Genomic DNA, 15,677 nt, shown 5'->3' with positions numbered 1-15,677 from the left:
ATATTAACACTGATAGCACATCTCAATTTAGACACTAAATTTTCACTGGAAATATTTTATCTGCATTTAGATTTTATAGAATTTAGAGTTAAAAAAGGAAATTCACATATTGAAGTTGTTCAACACATACTTAAAATCTTTCCCTTGGCTGAATTCGTCATTATTTTCAGTTTAAATTTTAATTAACTAAAATTAGCTGAAATAAAAAGTTCCTATCCTCAGCTGCACTAGTCAAATTTCAAGCACTCAACAGCAATATGTAGCTAGTGGCTATTGTATCAGGACAGCACAGTTGTAAGCAATTGATCTTGAATTATCTCCTCCAGGAGTGAATTCCTCAGTTATGAGCTCAGAATTGGGAATTTATGTTTTTATGAATTTTTCTCCCAGAAACTAACCTAAAAAATGGGAGATGAAGATTCCTGATTTTTTTTTTTTTTTTTTTTAATTTGCTTGTGCCGGGTCTTAGTTGCAGCAGGTGGGCTTGAACCTGGGCTCCCTGCATTGGGAGCACAGAGTCTTAATAACTGGTTCCCCAGGGATTTCCCCCAAAGCTTCCTACTCTTGAAATGAGGAAGGAAGTGAAATTAGAATTTGGACTGACCTGGGTCACTGGGGCATTTAATCAACATATATGTAGAGGCCTTGGAAACTCTACTGTTTCCTCCACTGTAATGGAAATTTATAAGGGTTTCTATCTCCCAGGAGGTTGTCCAGGTTGACAGAGGATATGTTCATATTCAGTTTCTTGTTTGTATTGTTTTGTTTGCTTTTATTTTTTTAATTAAAGGGATGGTTTTATGCTTCAAAGTCAATTAATTTGGCATACCAATGTTATTCCTTCTTCCCCGTTTACACTTTTTCTTCTTTGTAATTGAAATCTAGATCTAGCTGTACCATAGAAGGAAGAAATTATTTGATTTACTGCAAAAGTTATCTTAGGAATAGACAAATCAGAGAACTATTCCAGTTGTGGATGAAGACCAATAACTGCATTTTCTGCCTGTTGATACATTTGTCTTTTATTTTCTTTTTCCTCCCTCTTTTCAAACCTAGAGAGAGCAGGTTATAAAACTTTGGTTGATCCACTTTTCAATTATTCCAATATATGTCACTGCCAAAGACTGCTTATCTAAAGGAGGAATAACTCAATTTATCTATTTAATAATGATTATACATGTATGCAGTTGTATGTCAATATAAATGCATTCTGTTCCCATGTATTTATGAGCCTGGAGGGCAATGTTTATTATTAGTAGTATTACTACTTAGTAGTAGTAGTATAATTATTTGATGTTAAAAAGAATGCTCAAAAATTTTTGTTATTTGATTCTTAACAATTGTTCATTAGAGGAGTATAGGTTTACAAATAAAATTGATTACCCATCATAAGTCTATGTGATAGTTATAATTAAACATAGCAAAATGCAAGCATAGTTATGATACAATTAAAGTGATATCCTGATGAGTTATTAATTATATGATTAAATATTACTCAGAGCTTGAACTGAATCAAACTCTTACAGAATCTGGGGGGGAGCAGTGGCCACTCTCAGGGTCTAGCTCCTCTATCTGTGCTGATTACTCCCATTTGGGTGTGGAGTCCACATTGTGACCTGTCCAGTGAAGTTGCTGTTTTCACCTTCCACCTAAGGAGGAGCTCTTGAATGCTGAGTTTAATTCGGTCTGTTCAATCATATGACTTTACATCAGGTTTTTCTTCATCCATTTATCAATGGAGAAGTGATAAATTGAGAGTCAAAGCTGAAATTGTGCACGTATTAGGCATTTCTATTCATTCATTTATTAATTCACTCAACAGTAATTTGTTGTAGAGATATAAAAATGATTCAGATATAATTCTTTCATTCTCATAGAAGGTATAGTTTACCAGAGGGAGATGAACAAGAAATTACAGTGAAGCATTATAGGTACTCTGACCAACTCATTTTTGAAAGGGGAAGAATGTCAGAAAAATGCTTTATAAAAGAAGATCCTTAAGAATCTTGAAACATTATAAATGTTAGTCCTGTAGAAAGGGATGGGGAAAAGGCAGTCCAAGAAGAACCTTCAGCAAAAACCTAGAGGCTTGAAATGGTGTGGTGTGTTCAGAGGAGCTGTAAGTTGTTGGTCATGATTGAAGCATAGCTCTTGCATGTCATGTGAAGAAATAAGAATTTTACCATACACCTAATGGAGAGCAAACAGAAGGTTTTATGTAGAGAAATAATTGAATTGGTCTCTAGAAATATCACTCTGAAAGTAGTGTAGAGGATAGGTGGAATGTATATCTGTTCTCATAATATACTGTACCCATTGCAATAACCCAGGCACAAGATGATGGTGATGTATGAATGAAAGTGGTGGCAATTAGGAAAGAGAAAAGAGAATTAATTGTCATGGCATTAGTTATGTAAGAAATACAAAAGAAATGCTTATCTCATGAAGTTTAAAGTTTACTTAGGGACTTCATTCATTCATGAAAACAATTTGGTTTTGTATTCTCTGACATCCGGATTCAGTAAGTAAGGATGATGCCTGGGAATCAGTATTAAATAATAACAACAATAACAAAACAACAAAGTCTCCAGATGACTCTGCTGAGTAATCAGAATTGGCATCCACAGGCTTAGAAAATAAGAATTCTGGAGTGCAAAGAAGGAATCAAGTTGGGGAAGGCTTCTTCTATGAAAGTGGTTCATATGCTCTTTTTACATCCACAGGAAGAGGAAAAAAAGTCCCTGAGGCACTCCTACCCACTCTTCATCTTTCTTAACAGGAAAAAGAACATGAAAAATTAGGAAGAAATTAAGACATGATTTGCAAATTTGCTAAGTTTGTACAGAAGCCAGATTTTTGTACATACATGAATGAGTTCTCCATAAATTCCAATACTGTACTAATTTTAGTTTATGAATACAAACTTTGTCAAGAAGTGATCACTGGTGCTTTGTCTAAGAGAGATTTTAGTCTTTCAGGGTCCTTATCCTAGAGACTATCTGATGATGAATTATAGGTGCCTGAGGCTGAGTCAGTGGTTGAGAGATTAGAGAGGGGGAAAAGGAAATCGAATAATAGTGAGTAAGATCCCATGATCTTTTAACTTGCAGATTTCTAAAGGGTTAGTTTTTTCTTGATAAGCTTGCAGAAAGTTCTTGTCTTTCGAAGATTTTGATATTTATGGGAACATTCTCAGAAACGGATTTTAGTATTTCCACCAGGAGACAGTGAGGTGGTCTACAATTTGGTGACTATGGGTGGATAGAAAAATTTATCTTTTTTTTTTTTTTTTGACTTGAAGTGGGTGTGAGTGGGAAGAACTTCTTAATTCTGACTGCTCATGGACATTGGGGTAGATTTGGAACTGAATTTCAGCAGAAGATAGAGTGAGGAAGGCTAAATTGCACCTGAAGAACTATAGAGTCTTTTAAACCAGAGTTGCCACTTGATTAATTCACTTGCCACAGTTGGTTAAATTGAGTACTTATCTTAAGACTGAAAATTCATAATTCTTGAAGTTTCTATCTAGCAGCCATAGGAACTCTGAGGACTTTGATTTGGCAAGAATTATGTGTCGCATTAAACTGTAAGGAGCAAATTTTGTAGTACAGAGGGCAAGGGAGAATTACCTCTGAACTCAATGAATGCAGCCTCCATCTTGTCACTAATACCACCTTAGCTAGTCAGGATGTTACTGAACACAAGTCCATGTGCCTGGTGCAGAGTGAGGCTAAACAAACCAAAACATCGGAGTTTGGAACAGAGAAAGTTTTACTGCAGGGCCAATTAAAGCAACGGGTGGCTCGTGCTCAAAACACCTGAACTCCCTGGTGGTTTTTGGGGAGTTTTTATAGGCAAAATTTGGGGTGAGGTCTGTAAGGTGTGTGATTTCCTTCTGATTGGTTGTTGGTGGGGTAACGGGGTGGTGTTCCAGGAATCTCGTGCTCAGCCTGAAGTTGCCATCCTTCACCTGGGTGGGGGCCTTAGTTCTTGCAGAAGAACTCACAGATATTGTTATATATATATATATATATATATATATCCCTTGAGGAGGAACCAGGATCCTGCTTTAATTACTGCACTATTGTTTCTTGATTGCTCCTCCTTTGTTTCTGCATTCCCTTACTTCCCTGATTAGCAACTGTTTGAACTTTGGTACTCAGGGAAGGTCCAGGAGTCTGAAGTTTTTTTCCAAAAAACAAGAAATGAGGGACACGGAAAGGATTTGTACCCAGGAGGGCATCACATGGTCCTTCCTTTTTTCAAGGAGAGATTTGGTTGCTGGAAGAATAAGCTATGTTTCTACTGGGGTAAGTTTAATGGGCAGGGCCTTTTAGCAAGACTGAGGAGCCATGATGGTTATGGTAGAAAGAGGAATAGACTCAGAATCAGAAGAAGATATTTAAATCCTGATGCAGCCCTTTTAATGACAGAGGACCATCACTAACTGTAATGAGTATGGATTAGGATCCTGCAATCTGAGCTTTTTTTCCTGGCTCTGCCACTAACTGTGTCATCTTGACTAAGTTATTTGGCCCCTCTGCTCTTTTACAGTTCATATCTGCAAAGAAAGTCAGTAGGTCCAAGTGAGATTTTGGATTCATCACAACCATAAAATTCTAAATTATATGAAAACACAAATCATTCATACTGTAAGATTTAGCTACCAGATTGACAGCTCAGAGTAACTCTGCGGAAGATGTTTTTCAGCATGACATGGAGGGGGAACCCTTTACCAACTTTATCTGGCAACACAGAATTTGAACTTAATTATAAAAGAAGAAGGCTCCTTCCTGTATTCAATGGGCTAAGAGCTTAGAGAAATGGATCATATAAAGTTTCATCTAGAAGGCATTAGTACATTTATTTCCTCCACATTACTTTACAAATGAGGAAGAGGAGTCATGCCAAAATTCTTCAGGATTCATTCATGCAGACACTGTTCTGGGTGGAGATACAGAAGTAAACAAAGCAGATAAAGTCCATGCTCTCTTGAGCTTAAGTTTCAGCTGGAGGAGAACTAACTGTATAGTGTTATGGAGGGTAAGAAATGGGAGAGGAAAGTAGAGTAAGGGGGAAAGGGAATGTCAGGGTTCTAATTCATTTATGTTGCCAGGAAGGCCTCTCAATAAGAATACATTTGAACAGAGCCCTAGGGCATATATCTGGGGAAAGATTGTTTCAGGTGGAGAGAACAGTGAGTGCAAAGGTTTGGAGGCAACCCAAGAATAATGGGTAGAGCCAGGATTTGCCCATTCACTGATGCATTCATTTATTCAACAAGTCTCAGTGCCTGCTCTGGGCTCTGCACTGTTTCAGCTCCAGGACTGGAATCTTGTTTAGCTCAAAGCATTTGTTTTCAGCTACTTCAAATGCTGCCTCCCTGTGTAGTACCATTTTGCTGAGCACCTACTCTTTGCTAGGCATTTTTAGATGTCTTATTGAAATTAATCGTTATAAAAATTCCATGAGCTTATTTCATAAAGAATAAAAATAAATATGATACTAAGAAATGAAGAAAAATGAAACCTAATGCCATTAATTTTGAGACAGGAGATAGCTGGGCCCCAGGCTGAGCAGCTGAAATTTGTCTCCTGTAGAAACTTCAAGATAAAGATAAGGCAGGCTCAGACAGGTGCTGGGCCCTGTTTCAGTATAAGGAGGCCACATATTTCTCATTCTTGGGGTCAAGGAGACCTCCCAGACCACACATGCATAGAAAGGATGCTTAGGGGTCAGGAAAGGGAGGGGGCACCAGCCCATAATATGTCCTGCCAATCTCCCAGAAACCCTCATGCTGGAATCCATCTTGGCTAAAAGATGCACACACACATCAGGGAAGGCCCTGAGTCAGACCAAATATGGACACGAGCCAGATGATTGGTCAGAGGGAACATGGAAAACTGCCCCTTTTATAAGTGATTTAAACTATCCCTTTGGCACACATCTCTTTCTCTGAGTCTGTCTGTGTGTTCTTCCACATATACTTTGCTTTTAATAAGCACTTTACCTGTTTTACTATGGCTGTCTCTGTCTCTTTGCTGAATTCTTTCTTCAAAGAAGACAAGAACCGAGGTTCTGCTTGAAGCCCACTGGCCCTCATGGTCAAGTGGTTAGGATACGGTGCTTTCACTGCCATGGTCAGGATTCAATTCCCAGTCAGGGAAGTAAGATTCTGCTTCAAGTTGGTGTACCCTGTGCCCCACCAGATCATTTTCAATTCTTACAAAATTAGATGGAAAGACTCACTGCTTTGTCTTGTGAATAAATGTTGTAAGTTATCTGAGTGACTCTATTGATATATTTCAGTGAATTCACATGAACACTTATTGAGTTTCTGTTTTGTGCCTAGTGTGGTATTAGAAACATGAATAAAGTATGAAGTCACACAAAGAATTACAATTGAATTGATAAATCTTCTAAGTGGTAGGGTGAACTCTAAGAGAATGAGCAAGGTGTCAAGGATCTGAGTAAAGATCTGAGTCTTCCTGCGGAAGTCAGGGAAAGCTTTACAAATTAAGGAAGTCTTGGGCAGGAAATTGAAGGTATTGTGCCAAGAGATCATGGACACACACCACTGCATGGAGCAGGTATTTTAAAGGGTTTACTGGGAGGAAACTTACAAGCAGAAAATTAGTAGAGCACATGCAATCTTCTGCTTTCTCACTGACCCACAGTTCAGGCCAATGCTAGGCTGCATATGTGATGGCCAATATTCCAGTTAAAAGGGGTTCCAGCCCTATAACTCTACATATTTATAGGGTTAGAGGAACAGGGGACACGTCTGTGACTAAGTAACAGTGGGTGACATTGTTACATTGTTAGAAAGGGGGAACCTCTGAAGATTAGCAGCTGGTATCGCCCAGGGTTTTTTTTGTTTTTTTGTTTTTGCACTAATTCAGACCTGCTGAGCCAGCTCTTTGCTAATCTAACCAAAGTGAAGGACATGAGCCTGCAGACCCATCAAGACCTATCTATTCTTGGATGGATTAGTAGGATTTTAAAGGTGCTCAAAGGCATTCCTGTTAGAGGGAACAGTTCTCCAAACACTGTTTGTCATGATTAAAGTATATAGGGCGAGGTCAGTTGGAGATGGGCATCAGAAGGTGAGGGGGCAACTGGAAGAGGAGGATTCCAGAAAGGTTGCCCAGCAGATGTGTATCTAGATGGCTTTGTATGCCATGTTAAGGTTTTCGAATTTTACTTTTTAGGCCAATGGATCCAGTCATATAACCTGAGTGATGTGGGTTGGGGCGGACTATGGTGGACTGGAGCTCAGGACATTCCCAGTCTACAGGAAGTACGTGATGTTCACTTCCAGGTGGTTGCTATGTGGAAATTTGTGTCCAGTGTTACCAGACACTTGGATTTTTCAAGTGGAGCCATAATTTTTGTACACAAAATATTCCAATTTTAAATGTTGAAAACAAATTCAAATTTACTTAACAAATGTATGGGGCAGACGAAACATCGACTGTATTGGTCCTTGTTTTCTGATCCCATGGGAAGTGAAAGGGGCCATGTGAAATGTTAAAAGGGTGATTGATGGGATCAGCTTTGCTTAGTGGAAGGATTATTCTGGATATAATGAGCAGAATAAATTGAAGGAGGTTAGAATAGAGTCAAGAAGAGTAATTATGAGGCTTTTGAAATAAAAATTGAGAAGCTGAACTAAAGCAAAAGTAGCAGGGATAAAGCTAAGAGATATTTAGAAGAATTGGCAAGATTTGGTAATCAAATCCTAAACCAACAGTTTAGGATTACTTTAGAAAATGAGGGGCCATGTTGTTTTGCAAAGCAATATTAATAGTTCTTTTTGTGTATATTGAGTTTAAGGAATCTGTGGAACATCTAAACGAAAAGCTCATAGCCAATTTGGTGAATTCTGAAGTTTAGGAAAAAAATGAGATTGGGATTACATACTGAGGAGTCATCAGTGAATGGCTGATATGCATTCTTTCAACAAATATAAATATTTTCCTTCAGTATGTCAGGCCTTGTGCTATGTGCTTGGGGTACAAATGGTTAACAACACACTGGTCTGTGTGCTCATGAAAGGTTCAGTATAGTGAAATAAGCAGATAGTAAATAAGAAGACATGCAAATATAACAAGAACAAATTGTGATGAGTGCTATACAGGAAATGTGGTTCATATGAAGATCAAAGATGAAATGGGAAAGAAATAGAAGCCACATTGGTTACCCCAAGCCTATGGCTTGGAGGAAGATGAGGAGAAAGGAGAAATAGATTGTCCTTTGTCCAGTGGTGCTGGTTGAGAGTAGAGTGAGAGCAGAACTTGGGGGTCACCCCTGTGTACTGGACTGGTGAAAGAAGAAGCAGAACTTCAAAGGTTGGAGTGACCCAGAGCTCAGTCCTTGGAGCTCTTCTCTTTACTATCTTTCTTCACTACCCTTGTTTATCATCCAGTTTCATAGCCTAAAATATCACGTATGTTTTAGGATTCCCAAATTTATATCTCTAGCTCACTTCTCCCTTGAATTTTAGACTCATACACTCAACTGCCTGTTACCAACTGCCGTGTACACATGGATGTCTGACAGGCATCTCATATTTAACATGGTCAAAAGCAAGCTTCTGACACTTTATCATCGTCTCTCACTTAAACCTCTTTCACCTGAGTCTCCCCCAATCTCAGCAAATGACATTTCCATTCTTCCAATTGTTTAGGCTAAAAAGCAGTAAGTCCTGGCAGCTCTACTTAAAAGTACATCCAGATTCTAATTACTCCTTATCACCTCACTGCTAACATCTTGATGAAAACTACTAATATTTACCATCTGGAATATTGCAGTGGCCTCCAAATTGATCTTCTTCTTTCAACCCATGAACTCCTTCATTCTACTCCAAAAGAGCAGCCAGTTATCTTGTTAAAATACATCTTAAGTACTTCTCTGCTAAAAGGTAGTTCCTTCCGATGGTAATACAAGGCCTTATATAATCTGTTCCCAAATACTTCTCTTTACTCAATTCCTACTTCTCTCCCCTGTGCTGACTTGGCACCAATCACACTTGTCTTGAAGTTCTTCTAATATGCCCTGCACATGCTGCCTCAGGGCCTTTGAAATTACTGTTCTCTCTGCCTGGATTTATCTTCCTCTAGAAATCAACATGTTTTACTCCCTTACTTTCTTCAGGTTTTTAATCAATATCCAATATCACATTTTCTGGCCACTTTATCTAAAATTACAACCCCAAACTGCTTGAACTCTTTATCCCAACTTTCCTGTTTTATTTTTCTTCTTCTTAGCAGTTCTCATTTTCTAGTATACTAAGTAGTTTACTTATTTTTCTATGTCTCCCTTTATAATGCAAGTTCCATGAGATCAAGGATTGACTGTTTAACTTACTATTGTATCCACATAATAAGACCTCAATAACTATTTTTCAAATGAATGAACATAGAGTTAGGGAACAAGCAAAATAGAAACCATTTCAATGAAAATTCATTTTCAAGGAAGAGTGGTTAATAATCTCAAAAGTATAGAAACAATAAGAACTGAAAGTTAAACTTTAGATTTGGCCAGTGAGAAGCCACTAGTAACTTTAGTGAGAGTAAAGGTAGTGGAGGTTGTTAGAGTGCTACAAAGAACCAAACCAGAAAGAGTGAGGAGGAAGTGGAGGCAAGGCATGCAGACCTTGCTGTGCATCAGGCTGGGCAATTAGGGCAATAGCTGGAGAGTTGTTGAATAGAACAGGAGGACAGAGAGACTTGAGGTCTTAGTGTTTCTTTAGAGTAGTGAGATGTGGTTTCTCAGCTTTGATTGTGCTGGACTTTGTAATTTCCCACATTCTCCAAATTTTTACCTGTGGTAAGACGAGGTAGGGTGGAATTATTAAGTGCTTTCAAGGGCCCATCTCACTCTTATCTCCCCCTGAATATTTCAGAAATAAGTTCATATGTCCCAGGCATTTTGAGGTTTGTTTGTGTTCAATTTAGTATTTAATCTTTGATTGTCTTTCAATTTTGTCAACATACAAGTGTCTTCTCAATAACGTTGTTAACACCTTAAACTCTTATGCTCTTTTGGTGTTTTCCCTGGTCAAAGCTTACATGAATTGCTCTAGAGTTCTTTGTTGAATTGAAGGACTTGACTTGGGTTGATTAAAAACCTAATTTAAAAAAAAATAAAATCAATTACTTACTGACAATTGCTATTTAATCTCTTGTGCCAGAATATATCCCCTCCCACCAGATCAATCATTAAATGTCATTTTCTAAACCTTGACACATTAAGATGCATACAAAAATAAGATCAGACTATTTTTGTGGTCTATAATATTTTCATTGAAGAATTTAGTTGACTTTATCTTTTTGCTTGATTTATTTTTTATATGTCTAATATGCCATCTGTGGGTGCTGTACTGTACTGCTTGATAATGTGGCTCAAGATAATAGAAATCCATTACATCCCTCAAAAGAAAAAAAAGAAACCAAAGAGTAGAAGGGAACCCAAGTAGGAATTCAATTTCTGACTAAGAATCAGCATGTATTTTTTTTTTTGAAGAAAGAAAGAAGAAAATAAAAGATAGAAAATTAGACTGCAGAGTTGCAATTTCGTGCTGCTGCATAAAATGAAATCCATATGGTAGAAGACAGGTTGTCAATAATCCTATGGAGCAGATGGATTTGTTCTTTCATGTGAAAAAAGAACCTACAAATTTATTCCTAAAATATCTTGAAGTGGAAGTAAGCAAGGTGTATTTTCAGCACCATTTTCTATTTCAGACTGATAGTTTAAAAAATCACTAGAAATCAGCGAGAAACTCTTAAAGAAATTAGCATTAAAACATGAAATCTCTGTGTCATCCACTTTATAGGAAACAGTGATAGTTTTAAAAGTGCAATTACTCTTGGTTTGCTTTTTTTTTTCTTTTTTAACATCTTTATTGAAGTATAATTGCTTTACAATGGTGTGTTAGTTTCTGCTTTATAACAAAGTGAATCAGTTATACATATACATATGTTCCCATATCTCTTCCCTCTTGCATCTCCCTCCCTCCCCCCCCCCATCCCACCCCTCCAGGTGGCCACAAAGCACGGAGCTGATCTCCCTGTGCTATGCGGCTGCTTCCCACTAGCTATCTATTTTACATTTGGTAGTGTATATATGTCCATGACACTCTCTCACCCTGTCACATCTCACTCCTCCCCCTCCCCATTTCCTCAAGTCCACTCTTTAGTAGGTCTGTGTCTTTATTCCCATCTTGCCACTAGGTTCTTCATGACCTTTTTTTTCCCCTTAGATTCCATATATATGTGTTAGCATACTGTATTTGTTTTTCTCTTTCTGACTTACTTCACTCTGTATGACAGACTCTAACTCCATCCACCTCATTACAAATACCTCCATTTCATTTCTTTTTCTGGCTGAGTAATATTCCACTGTACATATGCGCCACATCTTCTTTATCCATTCATCCGATGATGGACACTTAGGTTGCTTCCATGTCCTGGCTATTGTAAATAGAGCTGCAATGAACATTTTGGTACATGACTCTTTTTGAATTATGGTTTTCTCAGGGTATATGCCCAGTAGTGGGATTGCTGGGTCGTATGGTAGTTCTATTTTAGTTTTTTAAGGAACCTCCATACTGTTCTCCATAGTGGCTGTATCAATTTACATTCCCACCAAAAGTGCAAGAGTGTTCCCTTTCCTCCACACCCTCTCCAGCATTTATTGTTTCTAGATTTTTTGAGGATAGCCATTCTGACCAGTGTGAGATGATATCTCATTGTAGTTTTGATTTGCATTTCTCTAATGATTAAGGATGTTGAGCATTCTTTCATGTGTCTGTTGGCCATCTATATATCTTCTTTGGAGAAATGTCTATTTAGGTCTTCTGCCCATTTTTGGATTGGATTGTTTGTTTGTTTTGTTATTGAGCTGCATGAGCTGCTTGTAAGTCTTGGAGATTAATCCTTTGTCAGTTGCTTCATTTGCAAATATTTTCTCCCATTCTGAGGGTTGTCTTTTGGTCTTGTTTATGGTTTCCTTTGCTGTGAAAAAGCTTTTAAGTTTCATTAGGTCCCATTTGTTCATTTGTGTTTTTATTTCCATTTCTCTAGGAGCTGGGTCAAAAAGGATCTTGTTGCGATTTATGTCATAGAGTGTTCTGCCTATGTTATCCTCTAAGAGTTTGATAGTGTCTGGCTTTACACTTAGGTCTTTAATCCATTTTGAGTTTATTTTTGTGTATGGTGTCAGGGAGTGTTCTAATTTCATACTTTTACATGTACCTGTCCAATTTTCCCAGCACCACTTATTGAAGGGGCTGTCTTTTCTCCACTGTATATGCTTGCCTCCTTTATCAAAGATAAGGTGATCATATGTGCGTGGGTTTATCTCTGGGCTTTCTATCCTGTTCCATTGATCTATATTTCTGTTTTTGTGCCAGTACCAAACTATCTTGATTACTGTAGCTTTGTAATATAGTCTGAAGTCAAGGAACCTGATTCCTCCACCTCCATTTTTCGTTCTCAAGATTGCTTTGGTTATTCGGGGTCTTTTGTGTCTCCATACAAATTGTGAAATATTTTGTTCTAGTTCTGTGAAAAATGCCTTTGGTAGATTGATAGGGATTGCATTGAGTCTGTAGATTGCTTTGGGTAGTAGAGTCATTTTCACAATGTTGATTCTTCCAATCCAAGAACATGGTATATCTCCCCATCTATTTGTATCGTCTTTAATTTCTTTCATCAGTGTTCTATAATTTTCTGCATACAAGTCTTTTGTCTCCTTAGGTAGGTTTATTCCTAGATATTTTATTCTTTTTGTTGCAATGGTAAATGGGAGTGTTTTCTTAATTTCACTTTCAGATTTTTCATCATTAGTATATAGGAATGCAAGAGATTTCTGTGCATTAATTTTGTATCCTGCTACTTTACCAAATTCATTGATTAGCTCTAGTAGTTTTCTGGGAGCATCTTTAGGATTCTCTATGTATAGTATCATGTCATCTGCAAACAGTGACAGCTTTACTTCTTCTTTTCTGATTTGGATTCCTTTTATTTCTTTTTCTTCTTGACTGCTGTGGCTAACACTTCCAAAACTATGTTGAATAATAGTGGTGAGAGTGGGCAACCTTGTCTTGTTCCTGATCTTAGTGGACATGGTTTCAGTTTTTCATCAATGAGGACAATGTTGGCTGTGGGTTTGTCATATATGGCCTTTATTATGTTGAGGAAAGTTCCCTCTATGCCTACTTTCTGCAGGGCTTTTATCATAAATGGGTGTTGAATTTTGTCGAAAGCTTTCTCTGCATCTATTGAGATGATCATATGGTTTTTCTCCTTCAATTTGTTAATATGATGTATCATGTTGATTGATTTGTGTATATTGAAGAATCCTTGCATTCCTGGAATAAACCCCACTTGATCATGGTGTATGATTGTTTTAATGTGCTGTTGGATTCTGTTTGCTAGTATTTTGTTGAGAATTTTTTCATCTATGTTCATCAGTGATATTGGCCTGTAGTTTTCTTTCTTTGTGACATCTTTGTCTGGTTTTGGTATCAGGGTGATGGTGGCCTCGTAGAATGAGTTGGGGAGTGTTCCTCCTTCTGCAATATTTTGGAAGAGTTTGAGAAGGATAGGTGTTAGCTCTTCTCTAAATGTCTGATAGAATTCGCCAGTGAAGCCATCTGGTCCTGGGCTTTTGTTTGTTGGAAGATTTTTAATCACAGTTTCAATTTCAGTGCTTGTGATTGGTCTGTTCATATTTTCTATTTCTTCCTGGTTCAGTCCCAGTAGGTTGTGCATTTCTAACAATCTGTCCATTTCTTCCAAGTTGCCCATTTTATTGGCATAGAGTTGCTTGTAGTAATCTCTCATGATCGTTTGTATTTCTGCAGTGTCAGTGGTTACTTCTTTTTCATTTCTAATTCTGTTGATTTGAGTCTTCTCCCTTTTTCTCTTGATGAGTCTGGCTAATGGTTTATCAATTTTCTTTATCTTCTCGAAAAACCAGCTTTTAGTTTCATTGATTTTTGCTATTCTTTCCTTCATTTCTTTTTCATTTATTTCTGATCTGATTTTTATGATTTCTTTCCTTCTGCTAGCTTTGGGTTTTTTTTGCTCTTCTTTCTCTAATTGCTTTAGGTGCAAGGTTAGGTTGTTTATTCGAGATGTTTCCTGTTTCTTGATGTAGGCTTGTATTGCTATAAACTTCCCTCTTAGAACTCCTTTTGCTGCATCCCATAAGTTTTGGGTCGTCGTGTCTCCATTGTGATTTGTTTCTAGGTATTTTTTGATTTCCCCTTTGATTTCTTCAGTGATCACTTCGTTATTAAGTAGTGTATTGTGTAGCCTCCATGTGTTTGTATTTTTTACAGATCTTTTCCTGTAATTGATATCTAGTCTCATAGAGTTGTGGTCAGAAAAGATACTTGATACGATTTCAATTTTCTTAAATCTACCAAGGCTTGATTTGTGACACAAGATATGATCTATCCTGCAGAATGTTCTATGAGCACTTGAGAAAAAAGTGTATTCTGTTGTTTTTGGGTAGAATGTCCCATAAATATCAATTAAATCCATCTTGTTTAAAGTATCATTTAAAGCATGTGTTTCCTTATTTATTTTCTTTTTGGAGGATCTGTCCATTGGTGAAAGTGGGGTGTTAAATTCCCCTACTATGATTGTGTTACTGTCGACTTCCCCTTTTATGGCTGTTAGTATTTGCCTTATGTATTGAGGTGCTCCTATGTTGGATGCATAAATATTTACAATTGTTATACCTTCCTCTTGGATCAATCCCTTGATCATTATATAGTGTCCTTCTTTGTCTCTTGTAATAGTCTTTATTTTAAAGTCTATTTTGTCTGATATGAGAATTGCTACTCCAGCTTTCTTTTGATTTCCATTTGCATGGAATATCTTTCTCCATCCCCTCACTTTCAGTCTGTATGTGTCTCTAGGTCTGAAGTGGGTCTCTTGTAGACAGCATATATATGGGTCTTGTTTTTGTATCCATTCAGCCAGTCTGTGTCTTTTGGTGGGAGCATTTAATCCATTTACATTTAAGGTAATTATTGATATGTATGTTCCTATTCCCATTTTCTTAAATATTTTGTGTTTGTTATTGTACGTGTTTTCCTTCTCTTGTGTTTCTTGCCTAGAGAAGTTCCTTTAGCATTTGTTGTAAAGCTGGTTTGGTGGTGCTGAACTCTCTCAGCTTTTGGTTGTCTGTAAAGGTTTTAATTTCTCCATCAAATCTGAATGAGATCCTTGCTGGGTAGAGTAACCTTGGTTGTAGGTTTTTCTCCTTCATGACTTTAAGTATATCCTGCCACTCCCTTCTGGCTTGCAGAGTTTCTGCTGAAAGATCAGATGTTAACCTTATGGGGATTCCCTTGTGTGTTATTTGTTTTTCCCTTGTTGCTTTTAATGTGTTTTCTTTATATTTAATTTTGGATAGTTTGATTAATATGTGTCTTCGCGTGTTTCTCCTTGGATTTATCCTGTATGGGACTCTCTGTGCTTCCTGGACTTGATTAACTATTTCCTTTCCCATATTAGGGAAGTTTTCAACTATAATCTCTTCAAATATTTTCTCAGTCCCTTTCTTTTTCTCTTCTTCTTCTGGGACCCCTATAATTCGAATGTTGGTGTGTTTAATGTTGTCCCAGATGTCTCTGAGACTGTCCTCAGTTCTTT

The sequence above is a fragment of the Balaenoptera musculus genome, chromosome 10, assembly GCF_009873245.2.
Source record: "Balaenoptera musculus isolate JJ_BM4_2016_0621 chromosome 10, mBalMus1.pri.v3, whole genome shotgun sequence".
Taxonomy (NCBI): Eukaryota; Metazoa; Chordata; class Mammalia; order Artiodactyla; family Balaenopteridae; genus Balaenoptera; species Balaenoptera musculus.
The sequence above is the reverse complement of the archived record's forward strand: the minus strand, read 5'-3'. Positions refer to the sequence as shown.